This window comes from Cajanus cajan, chromosome 10 (genome assembly GCF_000230855.2).
Source record: "Cajanus cajan strain Asha chromosome 10, NIPB_CcT2T_4, whole genome shotgun sequence".
Lineage (NCBI taxonomy): Eukaryota > Viridiplantae > Streptophyta > Magnoliopsida > Fabales > Fabaceae > Cajanus > Cajanus cajan.
In genome coordinates, this window is record NC_138526.1 from 35,831,425 (window position 1) to 35,849,832 (window position 18,408).

At 33.3% G+C, this 18,408-nt stretch overlaps 1 long non-coding RNA gene across 2 annotated transcripts; it reads right to left on the bottom strand.

Moving 5' to 3' along the window:
* Positions 1–12,892: 12,892 nt before the first annotated feature.
* On the bottom strand, positions 12,893–18,207 carry LOC145952864 (uncharacterized). 2 transcript variants are annotated; one of them, XR_014430355.1, is made up of 5 exons: positions 15,730–18,207; positions 15,584–15,652; positions 14,747–14,859; positions 14,310–14,422; positions 12,894–13,405 (listed from the first exon to the last, which is right to left on the bottom strand). It is a non-coding gene; the product is annotated as an uncharacterized LOC145952864 (long non-coding RNA). The 2 variants fall into 2 exon arrangements; XR_014430354.1 differs by having other exon boundaries at positions 12,893–13,405; positions 14,747–18,207.
* Between the last annotated feature and the right edge of the window lie 201 nt (positions 18,208–18,408).

Genomic DNA, 18,408 nt, shown 5'->3' on the forward strand with positions numbered 1-18,408 from the left:
ATTGCTCATTCATGTCATTAAAAAAATATATAATTTGATTATTTTCTTTTAATAAGGATGCCAAACAACAAATTTATGCAATGTCTCAAAAGAAAAAGAAAAAAAACAAGAAACAAAGAAAAATGGGGAATAACATGAAATTATTGTTCTCACTTACATTTAATTCTCAACCGAGAAGATGAGCTCTCTTACAATTTAACTTGTCAATTGACATGATTTTAAAACCATTGTTAGCCTTTTGAAGTATTTATTTCATTAACATGCATAACAAGTTGTGTTGTTATCTTCATTGTCATACCTTGTCTTTGTCCCATTGCATCTCATAGTTTTCTCATTATTCTTCCAAAAAAATAGAGTTTGTCCTCATAAAAAGTCAAGTTTGTTGGATGATTCTCAATTAGAAAGTTTGGCAATAGAAATTTGAAGATTTCTTATCGAGGCAAATTTGTCATTTTATGAGTATTTATCCAACTATCTACCACATTTAATGGAGACAAGTCTTATGAGCAAAAAAAAAAAAAAAGTGAAAAATTGTAAAGTCCGTTAGACTGAAAGTCCAAAAGGGAGGTCTAAGCAAAAGTTAGGACAACAAAAAAGAGAAAAGATAAAAAGAAAAGGAGTAACATGAAGTTCATTAAGTTTTGTCTTAGGATTAACCTTAAAAAAATAAGCGGTCAAGATTTGAAATGATGTATGACCATGTTTCTCTATCTCTAAAAAATATATATCACTTGCCACCCAAATTTAAGTCTAAAAGTGAAAATTTTCTTCAATTACCTCAAACAAGGCTCACCCTCAAAACAGGGGCAACATAATGTTCACATTTAATTCAACTTGTTTGTGATACCATCTAAACAATGCAAAAGGAAAAGAAGAGAGATGAACCAAAGACATCAAAAAGGCATTGTTTTATCCTTGATGTTATTGGTTAAGGTAGTTTCTTATGCTAGTGTGACCAGAAATGTGGTGGTCAAATTCATTAAAAGAGATTTAATTTGCAGATATGGGTTGCCCAATCGTATCATTACTGACGATGGGACCAACTTGAACAACAAGATGATGAAAGAGTTGTGTGAATATTTCAAGATTCAACGTCAAAATTCCTCACCATATCGCCCTAAGATGAACGAGGAAGTAGAAGCAGCAAACAAGAATATTAAAAAGATTATTCAAAAGATGGTGGTCACCTACAAGGATTGGCACGAAATGCTTTTTTTTGCCCTACATGGATATTGCACTTTTGTTCGCACCTCTACTAGGGCAACTCCGTATTCTCTGGTTTATGGTATGGAAGCAGTCATTCCCATTGAGGTTGAGATATCTTCTCTAAGAGTATTGGCAGAAACTAAACTTGAAGAAGCATAATGGGTTCAGTCTCGCTATGATCAATTGAACCTAATTGAAGAGAAGAGATTGAATGCCTTGTGTCATGGTCAATTATATATCAAGAAAGGATCAAGAGGCCTTTTGCCAAAAAGGTCCACCCACAAGAGTTTCAAGAAAGAGATTTGGTATTGAAGATCATACCACCTCAAAAAGATCATAGAGGAAAGTGGACGGGAAGATCTATTGAACCAATAAACTCTGATGCAGTCAAGAAATTCTATGCAAAATAATAACAAAAATAAAAAGTTCGCTAGGCTGAAAACCTGAAAAGGCAGCTTAGGCAAAATTTAGAGCGACCTGCTAGGCTGAAAACTCGAAAAGAGCAGTCTAGGCAAAAGTTAAGGTCTAAAAAGAAAATGAAAACAAATAAAAGAAACAAGAGCTCGCTAGGCTGAAAACCTCAAAAAGGCGGCCTAGGCAAAAGTTAGAGCAACTTGGTAGGCTGCAAACTCCAAAAGAAAAACCTAGGCAAAAGCTGGGGTGAAAAAAAAGGGGCAAGGAAAAGAAATCGAATAAAGCACTGAAGCTAACACTATAGCAAAAATCCTTGTTTCAAATAACCTCTAAACACACATTTGGGCCTTTGTATCCTTCTTTCATATCCATCTCACCGACCAGTGTTACAACCCGATAAAGTCCATACAGATCAAAAATTGATTGCTTTTTTTTAAAGTTTAGCCTTAAGACAAACCAATTAAACTCATCTATCATTAAAATGATTGCTCAAAAAAAAAATACAAATGCTCGTAAGGCTTGCACATCCATCACATCATGAAGAGAAACAAACATCTAGTGCAAAATCTTTTTTTCATCAATGTTCATTGATTACTACGCTCAATAATTATGAGAATCATTCAAAAGGATAGATTGGGAACAAATCACAAGTCATGCCTTCCTTTGATTCCCCCTTACACAATTAAATGAGACATTTGTTTTATGTCTTATTCCTCCATCAATTCATACATCAATGTTATTTTCTTGAGTCAGAAAACAAAACAATCACATTCATCATTGTCTCCTACTCTACCCCTGCCTTTCAAGACTAAATTGGAACAACCACTTCACACTGGGGCAAAGGATCTCATTGTCATTTCATCATCTTAACTTTCAATTGGAATAATTGTCTAATCCAACTTTGTTCCCTATTTCTTCATAAACTGGGGCAACTCAAAGTACTCCATTTATACCGGGACAAGTTCTCAACTATCATCACATTTTCATTCCAACCATATAATCCATGTGTCTCAAGTTTAATCAAGTTAATGCCTGTATCATCCATATTCCACCATTCTAAATACGGGTTATCCTTCTCATACGTGTCACTGTTTGATTCTATCAACTCGAGTCTAAAGTGATGTAAATCATTTGCCTCACTTGTTCAAAGTCCAAGTTAGTCTAAATTCTTCCACTTTTTACTCCATTAATTTCAAACTGGGGAAATTGCTCAATCTCTTATTCCCATCAGGTTCTCAATTCTTGTCATATCTTGGTGTAGTTTGCTCTATTTTCTCTACATCAAAATAAAGTCACGTTCAAATATCCTTTTTGAATAGTCTTCCAAAAAAATCATTTGTCATTGTTATGCATGTTGGTTAAATGATGTTTCAAAGGGAATAACAAGATGGTGATAATCACTTAATTGATAAGTTAGGCCAAATGAGTCTCACTTGATTCTAGGTGGGATAAGCTTGAAAGGATAAATTGTGAGATTATTTTTCAACGATTGACAAAGAAGAAAATAACAGGATTTCATGGATTTGAAAAAGGATAAAAATAAAGGGGTGAAAGGGCTTTGCATGGATTTGCTTTCTCTAAAGAAAATAATCATTTTTATGATTTTCTTTGAAAATTAAAAAAGAAACAAAAAAAAAACAAAAAAAAAACAAAATGAAATGTGTCTATAACACCTCATAAGCATCCCAACACCGAATCAAGCATTACATCATTTGTATTAATATGTTTGAAGTGTTCGTTCATGTCCAATGCTCACTTGGCATCCACTTTATTTGCATCAAAGTTTGGTACTTTCCTAATACATGCATTCAAATTCATCACTTGCATATAAAGTCTCGCACTTGTCTGACATCTATATCATCTACTTTTGAATTTGACACATGTTTGACATTCATTACATCATAGTTTGGTACATCCATTCAAATCCAATACTTGCCCAACACCCACATTATTCACATTAATGTCTAATACTTTGTTTAACACATTCATTCAAGCCCAATGCATATTTGTCATTTGCATCATCAAAAGTTTGGTCCATCCCTAACTCATGCATTCAAGTACAATACATGCTTAGCATCCACAACATTTGTACCAAAGCTTGGTACTTATCATGCACATGTAATCAAGTAATGTACTTGCATAACACATTCATTGAAGTTTATTATCTACTTGGCATCAACATTGTTTCCATCAAAATTCTCACTCTTTTAATTTTCAAGCCTCTATCAATCTTTCGAGTTCCCGTGCTCACTCTTTTAATTTTCAAGCTTCTATCAATCTTTCGAGTCCCCGTGCTCACTCTTTTAATTTTCAAGCCTCTATCAATCTTTCGAGCCTCCGTGCTCACTCTTTTAATTTTCAAGCCTCTATCAATTCTTCGAGCCCCCATGCTCACTCTTTTAATTCTCAAGCCTCTATCAATCTTTCGAGCCCCCGTGCTCATTCTTTTTGTGACACCCTCTACCCCATTACAAAATAAACGTAAACAACAATTAAATTTTTTTTTCTTTTTGAGTAAATAAAATCTTTCATAGTTTAATAACATCTTTCGTGTATAAAATAATTGTTTCAAATATCATAAGGTAGAAGATTCACATTCGTAACTCATGAATCATAAAACGTCAACATATAAGTATTAAAACTCAATAAATCATATAAAGTAAAATTTAGATTAATTCCAGCAAAGGTGGCAGTGCCTCCTAGTTAGGAATTAATTTATTACTTTCAAATTATGTAATAAAAATAATACGACAAAGATACATATTTTGGTCTTTTATCAAAAACGTTCACAATTACAAAAGAAAGATTACAAACTTTATTTACGTTATTTCTTTGCTAGAAATTACAAAAGAAAACAAACTAAAGTTATTAAAACAATAATATATTAGACTAAGCTAGCTAAGCCCCGATGTCACATCCTATCAGAGCATGCCCAACTGAAGCATTAAGCCTCATCACCAACATCCTCATGATGTTGATCACCTGCAACATAATTTAGACATATACAAAAACAACAAGGGAGTGAGAAACTTATCACTTAGTTTTAGGTGAAGAAATAAAGGTTAGATAGCACACACACGCACAACAAATATAAGTCACATGTAAACAATACACATAAATAATCAATATCACATACATATTCATTTATCATGCTATGATGTCCTGGATTTGACTCATAAATGCATGCATGTGGCGCCATAAGGAAGTTTCACATATCATCACTGGTGACCCTAAGGCACACCTGGTTACATCACTGGTGACCCTAAGGTACACCTTGTTAGCTTGTTACATCACCGGTGACCCTAAGGTACACCTTGTTAGCTTGTTACATCATCGGTGACCTTAAGGTACACCTTGTTAGCAAGTTACATCGCTGGTGACCCCAAGGTACACCTCGTTAGCAAGTTACATCACTGGTGACCCCAAGGTACACCTAGTTAGCATATCACAACTGTCGGTGACCCTAAGGTACACCTTGTTAGCATCACTCGTATGCAGCCTCAGCGGCACACCTGGAGTAATATATGCATATGATGCATGTCACACATTCATTATTTCATTAACTCAACATTTAATTTATTACAGAATTTTATTAAGTACATCATGTCCTCATTTGTCATAGTCTCATAATCACAGTTTGTCTCAATAGTCCATTCTTAGGTCTCATGTCATTTGTCCATATTTCACATGGTCATGTCATAAATACTCCTCATAAGGTCCGCATAGGAATTCACAGAGAACATTCTTTTTCATATTAAAACTTATTTATTTTTAACGTTAATGACATAATCATTTATTATTTCCAACAAGGAATAAAGTAGAGCAAATAGAAAATCAGACAGAACAATGGCAAGGGATTGAGATTACATAATCATTTATTATTTCCAACAAGAAATAAAGTAGAGCAAACAAAAAATAAGACAGAATAACGGCAAGGGATTGGGGGCCAATCCGACAAACAAACTATCCAACAATTATCCCCACACCCCTGAGCGAGGTTTCTCACTCCCCCCTTACCTAGATAAGCAGGAGCTGGAACTTGGGCAGGGCCTCCTCCTTTGGATTCCCTCTTTCTTTCCCTCTCTTTCTTTCTTTCTCTCTCTCTCTCTCTCTCTCTCTCTCTCTCTCTTCTCTTTCTTTCTCTAAGATTTCACCTTCTCACTCAGTATAAATTTTTCACCCCTCAGCCTCCTATTTATAGGCATTCTAGGGTCCCCGGAACGACCCGTACTGAATTCGGAACGGCCCGTTCCAGATCCTTCAAATATACGTAAATTTTAGAACGACCCGTTCTCAACACCAGAACGGTCCGTTCTTAAACCAAAACGCCCCGTTCTGGGGTTGATTTTAACTCACATTGACCATACTTGGAACAGCCCGTTTCTAACTAAAATTTTTAGGCCATTTTATTACCCTGGAACGGCTCGTTCCACTTTTTGGAACTCCCGTTCCGCTTTTTGGGAATAGCCCGTTCTGCTTTTCGGAACAGGCCGTTCTGGGCCTAAAAAAAAATCTGAATTAATGTAAAAATTAATTTTTCATACATATAAAAATAATAATAATTAATATTATATCAACAAAAAATTCGGGGTGTTACAATTCTCCTCTCCTTTTAGAAATTTCGTCCCCGAAATTTACCTGAAAACAGAAATGGATAAGCTTCTCGCATCTTTCTTTCTAATTCCCATGTAGCACTTTCTTCAATATTTCCTCCCCACACGACCTTAACCAAAGGGATTTCCTTTCCTCTTAGTTGTTTCACCCTCTTGTCATCAATCCTTAAAGGAATCGTTTCATAGGTGAGATTATCCTTCAACTGAATGTTGTCAGACTCAATGATATGGGAGGGATCATGGACATATTTTCTGAGTTGAGAAACATAAAAGACACTATGAAGATTTGAAAGAGATGGAGGCAAGGCAATTTGATAGGCTACTTCACCGATCCTTTTAAGAATTTGATAAGGACCAATGAAACGTGGAGTAAGCTTACGGGATTTCAGTGCTCTGCCTACTCCTATCCAAGGAGTGACTTTAAGGAATACATGATCACCTTCTTTAAACTCAAGGTCTTTTCTCCTCTTGTCATTATAACTCTTTTTCCTACTCTAGGTTGCTCTCATCCTCTCTTGGATCATCTTAACCTGTTCAGTAGTTTGTTGAACTATCTCAGGTCCTAACATGGCATTCTCTCCAGGTTCTACCCAACATAAAGGTGTTCTACATCTCCTACCATACAAAGCCTCATAGGGTGCCATCCCAATACTAGAATGATAGCTATTATTGTAGGTAAACTCTATCAAAGGTAGGAAACTGTCCCAACTACCCCTATGTTCTAAGATACAAGCCCTCAACAAGTCTTCCAAAGACTGTATGGTTCTCTCAGTTTGACCATCTGTTTGGGGATGGTAGGCTGAACTCAATCTAAGCTTAGTGCCTAAAGCCTTATGCAAACTCTCCCAAAATCTAGAGGTGAACCTAGGATCTCTATCAGACACTATACTATTAGGAACTCCATGCAACCTCACGATCTCACTAATGTACAACTTGGTTAACCTCTCCAAAGGATACCTAATATTAATGGGAATAAAATGGGCAGACTTAGTCAATCTATCCATAATGACCCACATAGCATCCAAGTTCTTCATAGTCTTAGGTAACCCAACTACAAAATCCAAAGAGATACTATCCCATTTCCACACAGGCACATCTAAAGGTTGCATCAGACCTGAAGGTTTTTGGTGTTCTACCTTAGCTTTCTGACATACTAAGCAAGCATACACAAATTCCTCCACTTCCCGCTTCATCTTAGGCTACCAAAACATCTTTTTAAGGTCTTGGTACATCTTAGTGGCTCCTGGATGGATACTAAGGCCACTCTTATGACCTTCTTCTAGGATTGCTCTCTTAAGCTCTAGCACACTAGGAATGCACAACCTATCTTTAAATCTCAAAACTCCATCCACTCCAAATCTAAACTCACTCCTCATAAGGTCCGCATAGGAATTCACAGAGAACATTCTTTTTCATATTAAAACTTATTTATTTTTAACGTTAATGACATAATCATTTATTATTTCCAACAAGGAATAAAGTAGAGCAAATAGAAAACCAGACAGAACAACGGCAAGGGATTGGGATTACATAATCATTTATTATTTCCAACAAGAAATAAAGTAGAGCAAACAAAAAATAAGACAGAACAACGGCAAGGGATTGGGGGCCAATCTGACAAATTAACAAACTATCCAACAATTATCCCCACACCCCTGAGCGAGGTTTCTCACTCCCCCCCCCCCTTACCTGGACAAGCAGGAGCTGGAACTTGGGCAGGGCCTCCTCCTCTGGATTCCCTCTTTCTTTCCCTCTCTTTCTTTCTTTCTTTCTTTCTTTCTCTCTCTCTCTCTCTCTCTCTCTCTCTCTTCTCTTTCTCTCTCTAAGATTTCACCTTCTCACTCAGTATAAATTTTTCACCCCTCAGCCTCCTATTTATAGGCATTCTGGGGTCCCTGGAACGGCCCGTTCCAGATCCTTCAAATATACGTAAATTTCTCAACTGGAATGACCCGTTCCAAAATTGGAACAGCCCGTTTTCAACAAGCAGAACGGCCCGTTCCGAAGTTCATTTTACACATATTAATCATAAGTGGAACGACCCGTTCTCAACACCAGAACAGTTCGTTCTTAAACCAAAACGCCCCGTTCTAGGGTTGATTTTAACCCACATTGACCATACTTGGAACGGCCCGTTTCCAACTAAAAATTTTAGGCCATTTTATTACCCTAGAACGGCCCGTTCCACTTTTTGGAACGCCCGTTCCGCTTTTTGGGAACAGCCCGCTCCGCTTTTCGGAACAGGCCGTTCTGGGCCTAAAAAAAATCTGAATTAATATAAAAATTAATTTTTCATACATATAAAAATAATAATAATTAATATTATATCAACAGAAAATTCGGGGTGTTACACTTTTAATTTTCAAGCCTCTATGCTCACTCTATCAATCTTTCAAGCCCCCGTGCTCACTCTTTTAATTTTCAAGCCTCTATCAATCTTTCGAGTCCCCGTGCTCACTCTTTTAATTTTCAAGCCTCTATCAATCTTTCAAGCCCCCCTGCTCACTCTTTTAATTTTCAAGCCTCTATCAATCTTTCGAGCCCCCGTGCTCATTCTTTTAATTTTCAAGCCTCTATGCTCACTCTATCAATCTTTCGAGCCCCGGTGCTCACTCTTTTAATGCTCAAGCCTCTATCAATCTTTCGAGCCCCCGTGCTCACTCTTTTAATTTTCAAGCCTCTATCAATCTTTCAAGCCCCCGTGCTCACTCTTTTAATTTTCAAGCCTCTATCAATCTTTTGAGCTCCCGTGCTCACTCTTTTAATTTTGAAGCCTCTATGCTCACTCTATCAATCTTTCGAGCCCCCGTGCTCAGTCTTTTAATTTTAAAGCCTCTATCAATCTTTCGAGCTCCCGTGCTCACCCTTTTAATTTTCAAGCCTCTATTAATCTTTCGAGCCCCCGTGCTCACTCTTTTAATTTTCAAGCCTCTATCAATCTTTCGAGCCCCTGTGCTCACTCTTTTAACTTTCAAGCCTCTATGCTCACTCTATCAATCTTTCGAGCCCCCTTGCTCACTCTTTTAATTTTCAAGCCTCTATCAATCTTTCAGCCCCCGTGTTCACTCTTTTAATTTTCAAGCCTCTATGCTCACTCTATCAATCTTTCGAGCTCCCGTACTCACTCTTTTTCAAGCCTATGTGCTCACTCTATCAATCTTTCGAGCCCCCGTGCTCATTCTTTTAATTTTCAAGCCTCTATCAATCTTTTGAGTCCCCGTGCTCACTCTTTTAATTTTCAAGCCTCTATGCTCACTCTATCAATCTTTCGAGCCCCCGTGCTCACTCTTTTAATTTTCAAGCCTCTATCAATCTTTCGAGCCCCTGTGTTCACTCTTTTAATTCTCAAGCCTCTATGCTCACTCTATCAATCTTTCGAGCTCCCGTGCTCACTCTTATAATTTTCAAGCCTCTGTGCTCACTCTATCAATCTTTCGAGCCCCCGTGCTCATTCTTTTAATTTTCAAGCCTCTATCAATCTTTTGAGTCCCCGTGCTCACTCTTTTAATTTTCAAGCCTCTATGCTCACTCTATCAATCTTTCGAGCCCCCATGCTCACTCTTTTAATTTTGAAGCCTCTATGCTCTCTCTATCAATCTTTCGAGCTCTCGTGCTCATTTTTTTAATTTTTAAGCCTCTATGCTTACTCTATCAATCTTTCGAGCCCCCGTGCTCACTCTTTTAATTTTCAAGCCTCTAAGCTCACTCTATCAATCTTTTGAGCCCTTGTGCTCACTCTGTTAATATTTTGAGCCTCTGTACTCACTCTTTTACTGTTTCTAGCCTCTATACTAATTCTGTTGATGTTCCAAACCCCACACACTCATTCACTTTTTCGCATTTTGAGTCCCCGCGCTCATGACCCTCAATATTTTGGATCCCCGAGCCCACTATTTTCATGTTTTGTGTCCTCGCGCTCATAACTCTTAACTCTTTGGATCTCCGAGTTCACTACTTTCACATTTCAAGCCCTATGCTCAACTCTCAACCGTTTGGAACCCTGTGTCTACTATTCTTATTGCTTTTAGATCTTATATTCTCTAATTTATGCTAAAATCTCATGATTATCTTTTCTCTAAGTGGTGAATACATGCAACTTTTGTCTTAGACGAAATTGGTGTTTTCTTTACTTATATTTTACTACGATAATATGGAAACAAGAGTTGTTTATATTATCTAGTAAAATTAAGTAAAGAGGGGCAACTGTAGTAACCCAATTTCGTTCGGGAAATGTCAATTTTTGTTTAAAAAAATAGCAAAAAAGGTATATACAAGAAAGAATAAAAAAGACAAAAATATGGAAGCCAAATGTAACACCTCATTTCTTATATTTTTATGGGGGGTAATTTAGTAATTTTCATATGATTTTAGAAGCCCAGAACGGGCCGTTCCAACCTTTCGAAAAGACATAAAATTTCTAGCCCGGAACGGGTCGTTCCAAAACTGGAATGGGCCGTTCCAACCTTCCAAAGAACCGTAAAAGTTCTAGCCCAGAACGGGCCATTCCAAAACTGGAATGGGCCGTTCCAACCTTCTAAAGAGCCCTAAAAGTTCTAGCCCAGAACGGGCCGTTCCAAAACTGGAACGAGCCGTTCCATCCTTCCAAAATGCCCTAATATTTCTAGCCTAGAAAGGGTCGTTCCCACAACTGGAACGGGCCGTTTCCAAACTGGAACAGGCCGTTCCAATTTTCAAAAAAGACCTATAGTTTTTAGGCCAGAACGGCCGTTCCCGAACTACCAAAATAATTTAAAATTTTAGTCCAGAACGGGCCGTTCCGAAACTGGAACAGCCCGTTCCGAAAATGGCCGTTGTGAGTAAAATTGCAGCCCCGGAACGGGCCGTTCCGGATTCAGAACGGGCCGTTCCGGTCCCTCCTAAAAGTCTATAAATAGCGACCCTTGCCCTTCCCAAAGGGCACCTACACACACACATCTCCACCTTGGACCAGAGGGAACCCAGAGGAAGTGACCAGCAAGTTACCGCTTCTGTAGCGAAGAATTGTGAGTATATTAAACTCACTTCTTTTTATTTTTTTATTTTTATACTAGTAATATCTGTCGGTAGTCCTTATTTAAATTTAAAATGTGATTAAATATCAAAATATAGTGTTACAATATTTAATGTAAATATCTCAAATTCACTACAAGAAAAATCAGCATTATCTACGGAATTTTTCCGTAGATAATGATGAAAATCCGTAGATAACTGATAATTATCTACGGATTATCTACAGAAAAAAATCCGTAGATAATAAGGTCGTAGATAACATTATCTACGGAAATTTTTCCGTAGATAACGTTATCTACGGATTTTATCTACGGATTTAGAATTTATCTACGGATGCGTTTATCTATGGAATATATCTACGGATGCAGTTATCTACGGAAATTTCCGTAGGTAATTTATCTACGGAAATTTCCGTAGGTAATTTATCTACGAAAATTTCCGTAGGTAATTTATCTACGGAAATTTCCGTAGGTAAGTTATCTACGGAAATTCCGTAGATAAGTTACCTACGGAAATTTCCGTAGGTAACTTATCTACGGAATTTCCGTAGATAACTTACCTACGGAAATTTCCGTAGATAAATTACCTACGGAAATTTTCGTAGGTAACTTATCTACGGAATTTCCGTAGGTTATTTATCTACGGAAATTTCCGTAGGTAACTAATTTCAACATTGCATGAATTATTTTGTTTACCTTTCCACACCAATCTTTATAAATAGTTTTACCTGGTCAGAAATATTAATAAAATCACTTATCAGGTTTCTTTAAATATCTTATAATCACAATATGAAATCAAACATCTTTAAAATCTAAATACTCATAGCAATTATGCATAATTAGTTTCCATGTCATAGTGTAAAATAAGACTATTTTTGCATAAAATTATACATAATAAGGATCCAGCCACCAAAAACACCATTGTTTTTGCATTGAAAAAGTTCATGGCAGACCACCAAAGAAAAGCCACAAGAAAAGGGAAGAAAAATACCTATCATGTAGCAAGTATATGTGCAGTTAACCTATAAAACAATTCTGGTCTTCCTATTTTTAATTAGGCAATTCTGGTTTCCCAATTTTGATCCAACCATCAAAATATCTAACAACTCAGATTCGCCACAGATTAAAACATAAAATAAAAAAAATAAAAAATCAACAATTTCTCTTTGATTATCAACACAACTACACAAGCACCAGCAACACAACTCGAAAACAAGATCCAATCAGAAAATAAAATGTAACAAAAAACTGCATAACAATAATAAAAAATGAAAACCAGCACCAAAATATCTAATAGCAACTCAGATTCAAAACAGTCAAACAATTCAAATCAAATAAAACAAAAAAAATAAAATCCACTTCATCAATCCACTTCAACAATCAACACAATTACACAAGCACCAGTGATGTTGTGTATTTTACTCGTATTTTAGCACTTTAATTCACAAGAATTCATAGCATAATCATGCATATCTTTCATGTTTTTAATAAATTTTTATATCATTTTCCTATTTTATGCTTTTCTTGGTATGTGTTGTGTTTTCTCTGAGCAGGATCAAGATTTAAGAATTAAAGAGGAAATGCTGAGCTACAGGGAAAATCACGGCCGTGATTCTAAATCACGCCCGTGATTCACCAGAGAAAATCACGGCCGTGATTCCCAATCACACCCGTGAACGCCACTGACCCTTCATAGATGTGCTCCAGAGAAGATCACGGTCGTGATTCTCAGTCACGGCCGTGATTCACTTCGCGTCCCAGCTTTTTAAGTTTTATGTTTTATTTTTATTTTATCTTTGTAATTTTTATCTTGGTAGTTTTACCTTTTTACCCTTTTTACCCTTTTATAGCTCGATATCAGTTTAAAGTTACATTTAATAGAAAAATACACATTTTGATTTATGCCACTGTACAAAAGATTGTGTTTGATACAAGAGGTACATATAACACATACATAGAGTATGTGTGCATAAACTTCTCCAATAGCGTTTTTAAGAGAAAAAAATCAAAACAAAAATCAAACACATTTCTTCAATCATTCATCACAACCAAAACAAAACATAAATTCTGCTAAATTAAGTTAAATACTCCAACTCACGGGTAAAAGCAGGAAGATCAGATCTCTTCAACACCCTCAGCCTCTTCACTGTCGACACAAACATGCTGCCAAGAAAACACATTAATATGGTAAGTGAGATTATGAACGAACAAACTTTGGATGACACATACTAGTTGCCTACAATTATGAAACAACACTAAAATTACAACTAATGTTTTAACATGTGGTAAAATTTACCCATGTTATGAGGTAAAAGTCAGCTGTACAAGTTAGAAACAAAGTTTTAACTTTAGATTCCTTCTTGTGTTACATGCTAATAGGAGTACTAAATTTCCATCTAGATCAACACCAGCCTCAATTCAATATTAAAATCAATCTCCCATGCTATCATTATTTGATTATATAAATTCCAAGTTACTATAATTTGATCATTTTATTTATTTCAGGAGTCAATTATTAAAGAACCAATTTGGTCGATCATCTATTACAGTTTATTTATAACATACAGTTTCGAAACTTATTTTATAATAACTATTAATTTTATGCACCATTTTAACTACCACCATTACAATTTTAACTACTGAAGTGATTCCAGTTTTGATTGTTATAGATGACATAAAAGAGGAATATACGAATGCCAAAATAATTGTACTGTACTATTTAGCATTATTCATAAGTTGAGGAAATATAGACTAAAAGTGAAGTGGAGTTGGATTTCTATTCACTTGTTTATCAGTAGCATTCAATATGCTTTTATATACCCACCACTCTAATTGTTTGGGTGCTAAGTTTTAAAAATCCTTTGAAATGTTTCTGACTAGTTGACTATCATTCCCAAAGTTCTCACTATAGACTACAAAGGCAATTAAATTATTACCGACATATTGTTTCCAATAACTAAATTATAAACACAAAATTAAAACAATAACACAGGAAAGCTGAATTGACTCGCTGGCATGGAAAAAAATATTGAATTGAATAAACAAGAGTATATTCCCCACTTCCTACCAATAAACCCGTATTGACTTTCTTTTCCTCTTCCTTGTTTTGATTTCCACCAGCACAGGAATCTCTTTGACCAGAATAGCAGCTAGAACAGCCAATGTGAGATAAATTCAACTCTGCATCAAGCTCCATTGTCACAAAAGAATGAAAAAATATGAAAGCTAATTATTATAAAAGATCAGTATTTTACTTTAAAAAAATTTGTTAGCTGAAAAAAGATTGACTATTAGTATAAGCTAGTGACTATTCAATTGCGGTAATCAAGATTGAGATTTAGGCTTAGTTTAGATTAGCATCTAGCTTGAGAGCCTTTTGATTGAGATAGGTATTTGATTCCTTAACTTGCAAAAAATCCCTTGTAACTTTATAGGTGTTTGTGAAAAAATTAAATGAGAAAGTTTGTGAAAAAGTCGATATTACATAAGGTAATTTTGACTTACATATGAGGATCCTTGCAGCACTTGATTTTGTCTTCGTAGTTCAAATAAGTCCTTGCAGCACTTGCTAGTAAATTCTTATGTTGTAAATATATCAAATCAGGAACCTGATAAACCTGAAACAGAGGCTATCGTCAACATTGTAAAAAAATATCACAAGCCAATGCAATTATGGTCTTGTGGTTGTTGAATTTACTTCTCCATGTATGATTAAAAGAAAATTTCTAGCCACACTCTATTTATCATCCTCTTTCTTATACTCTAATATACGATCAATGAGAGTTGAATGTTTCCAATCATGCGTTATTGGGTCACTATTAGATCATGCATAAAATGAGACTCACAAAATTTATAATTTTTAATCTATTTCAACTAATAATAAGAAAAATATTAAGAAGAAATCGTTAGAAGGTGTCTTTTATTAGCATTCCTGGCGATTATATTTAGTAATAGAACAATCATATTTTCTAAAAAAAATCAATTTTTCATGTGTCTACTCAAACACATATAAATCCATTCACTCAAACCCATTCTTTAACCAAAGTCAACTTTGCAAAATCAGGCTCATATAGAATAAAGTTTGCAAACCCAAATCCAAGCACAAACTACGTTATTTAAAAATCAATTTATTTGGATAATACAACAATCACATTGTTAGACATTTTGAATCACTACAAATAGAATATAAAATAAATAAATTAGATGCTTTAAACGACATACTGGACACAGAATGAAGCATCGCAAAAACAAAACAGAGGGCTATATCAACTTTGCAAAATCAGGCTCATACAGAATGATGAAACAGAGGAAACAGAGGAAACCCTAAAATGAAACAAATACCTTCACAAGGGAGTCGCACAATAGGACGACTGCGTTTCCGAAAACCTCCTCCGGGAGTTCCTCCACACCCTAAAACATTAGCACCCACGCATTTGTACAAGATGAGAGAGGCAAAAACAACCAAAACACAAAATGAAGATACGCACCTAAAATGACTTCCCTGTGTTGCCCTTCGTCGAATACGACTTCAATGTTTCCTTCGAGGGTTGTTGAAGATAAACAAGCGTTTTAGGTTTCACTGAGTTGAGAGGGTTTGGGTCTTACGGTGTGCGAGAGAGAGCGTTCTAGAGTGAGCAAGAGGTAGGGTTCGAGAGTGCATTTGAGAGTGTTTCAGAGGGTCAGCAACTATACTCATTTTAATTTTATAATTTTTATTTTAAAAAGTATTAATTAAGTTTTTATTTATTCAAATTTATTGAATTTGATTTATTTTAAAATTAAATTTACTCTTATTTTTTAAAAATAATTGAAGTTAAAAGGAAAGAAATTTGATTAAATTAATATATTTTAAAAAATTAAAGACTCAATTGAGTATTTTCAAAATAAATTTAATATTTAAATAAGAAAATTAATTATTGAATCTTTTAAAAATAAGAAAACCAAATTTAACTTAAAAAATATTAAATAAATTATATAAATTATTATATAATATAAGAAATATTTATAATTAATATAAATAGAAATATAAATTATTAATTGTTATATTAGTTTTTATTTGTTAAAAAAATTCAATCTTTAATTTGTTTCTTACGTTTAATAACATTATTTTTATTTTAGAAGGTATCAATTAAGTTTTATTTATTAAAATATGTTAAATAAGTTATTTTTTAATTAAGTAAACATTGATTAAATTAATCTTATTTTTAAAAATTAAAGATTCAATTCAACTTTCTCAAAAATATATAGTAATATAACATTATAAGATCTTATCATATAAAAACTTATTATATAAGATCTTAAACAAGTATTATTTCTTAAAACATATCATTATTCATTGATCTTATTACATAAAAAATTATTATATAATATCTTAAATAAGTTATTTCTTTAAATATATCCTTATTTATCGGATGTTTAATAGTAATATAATTTGTTCAAATCTTTATTAATATGATTCGCTGAATATCTAATTAAAACTTACATCGTATAAAATCCAAATTAAAGAAAAAGGTAACAAACACATGTACCATGACAACTAATAAACTAAAAAACCATAAACAGAAAATGAAACACAAAAGGAAAGCAAATTATATATATATATATATATTAAAGAAGATGGATCTTTTTACTCTAAGAGTTACATAGACTTACTCCGTTCAATAACTCATTTTCTCTATGAAATTTCAATTATCTAACCGTTCAATTTAAAGTTCTTAATGCATAGATCAAATATGTAAATTGTTAGAAAATTTAAAAATCATTTGATACTTCGTTTCATTAATTTTAATCAATGTATAAAATGATTCTATGATTATCCGTCAATTTGAATTAATGAAATGAAGTATCAAATGATTTTTAAATTTTTTACAAATTTGTAAATTTGATCTATGCATTAAAATTTTTAAATTGAACAGTTTGATCGTTAATAATAATTAAAAATTATTTATTTATTTAGGTTATCACATACCATTATACATTTCATGTCTTTAAATCTTTTAATAAAAAGTTAAATTAATAACTAAAAATTATTTATTTATTTCTTAAGAATTGAGGGTATATAATTATCCATTATTTTGGAGACAAAAATTAGTTACAAGATGACGTATATATATTTCCCTTTATCTATTACTATATACATATAATCAAACAACTATATGTTTAACTATTTTTCTTCCATTCATTTTCTCAGTCTCTCTGTCTCTGTCTCTATATATATATATATATAGACAAACAGGTTATACTAACAGTAATACCGGGTGTAACTTTTATTAAGTATTACACACCACTCGATAATTAATTATTATATTATGAATAATAATAATATATATATTTAATTAATCTTTAAAAATAATTGAAGTTAAAAGGAAAAGAAATTTGATTAAATTAATATATTTTAAAAAATTAAAGACTCAATTGAGTATTTTCAAAATAAATTTAATATTTAAATAAGAAAATTAATTATTGAATCTTTTAAAAATAAGATAATCAAATTTAACTTAAAAAATATTAAATAAATTATATGAATTATTATATAATATAAGAAATATTTATAATTAATATAAATAGAAATATAAATTATTAATTGTTATATTAATTTTTATTTGTTAAAAAAATTTAATCTTTAATTTGTTTCTTACGTTTAATAAAGTAAAACTGAATTCATCTTTTCTTTATGTTTTCCATTAAATATGGTACACAAAAGTTAAAGCTATTCATTATTCTAAATTATATTTTAATTAAAAATAATTTTTTAGTAAATAAAAAGTATTATAATAAATAATTAAACTAAAAAAAATAAATTTTATAATAATTAATTTTTTTAATGATGTTAAATTAAATATTTTAATTATTTTATAAAAAAAATGTTTTACCTACGGAATATTATCTACGGAATTTTTTCCGTAGATAATTTCCAGTTATCTACGGAAATATCCGTAGATAAGTTATCTACGGAAATTTCCGTAGATAACGTATCTACGGAAATTTTCCGTAGATACGTTATCTACGGAAATTTCCGTAGATAACTTATCTACGGATATTTCCGTAGATAACTGGAAATTATCTACGAAAAAAATTCCGTAGATAATATTCCGTAGAAAATTAAATATTATCTACGGAAAATATTCCGTAGATAATATTTCGTAGATAATTAAATTTTATCTACG